This window comes from Diceros bicornis, chromosome 2, assembly GCF_020826845.1.
Source record: "Diceros bicornis minor isolate mBicDic1 chromosome 2, mDicBic1.mat.cur, whole genome shotgun sequence".
NCBI classification, from domain to species: Eukaryota; Metazoa; Chordata; class Mammalia; order Perissodactyla; family Rhinocerotidae; genus Diceros; species Diceros bicornis.
Genome location: NC_080741.1, coordinates 13963369 through 13964095, shown reverse-complemented (window position 1 = coordinate 13964095; position 727 = coordinate 13963369).

The following is a 727-nucleotide window of genomic DNA, read 5'->3' as shown; positions in this document are numbered from 1 at the left end:
CGAGAGGCGATTCTCGCGATACTGGAGTCCGGGGCCCGAGCGCCTGCGCAAACCCGGCTCTGGCCTGACGTTTCCCAGGCCCCTCCCCGGTTCCCTAGGCAACGCGGCCTTCCGAAGTGCCCGGAGCCAACCTGGCGCCGCTGGAGGTGGCCGGGTGTGGCCTCGACCTCCGAGAGCAGTGGCCTGCCGCTGCTGAGCAGGCGCGAGAGCCAGAAAACGGAGAGAGAAAAAGATAAGAAAAACGACATGCTTAATCCCCGCTGGACGCCAACGGCAGGGCAGCTGCCCCCTGGTGGAGCTGTGTCGCAGAGGCCGAGAGGGGCTGTCGGGCCTCCTCCGACTGGCTCTGGGGAGAGGGAGAAGAGGGGAGAGGGCGAAGCAAGGCTCCAAGCCCTCCGCTCTCTGATGGGCTGGAGCCCGAGGCCCACACGGTCTCTGCCGGCCCGGACCTGCCACTGATTGAGGCTGCGGAGATGTGGGCCGAACTCCGGGCTGAGCTTCAGACCCCGAGGTTGGAGGGAGGGGCAGAGCCTTCAGTGTGGAGCTCCCAGGAGATGGGCCACCCAACCTGCATGCTTTTATTGAGCATCGACTATGTTATTCACTCCTTTAACAGATATTGATCACTCTTCAGCTGTATGCCAGACAAACTCTCCTCCCAAGTCCTCACTTAAATCTGAATAATCTCCATTTTACTGATGAGGAAACTGAGCCTCAAAAAAGTTGT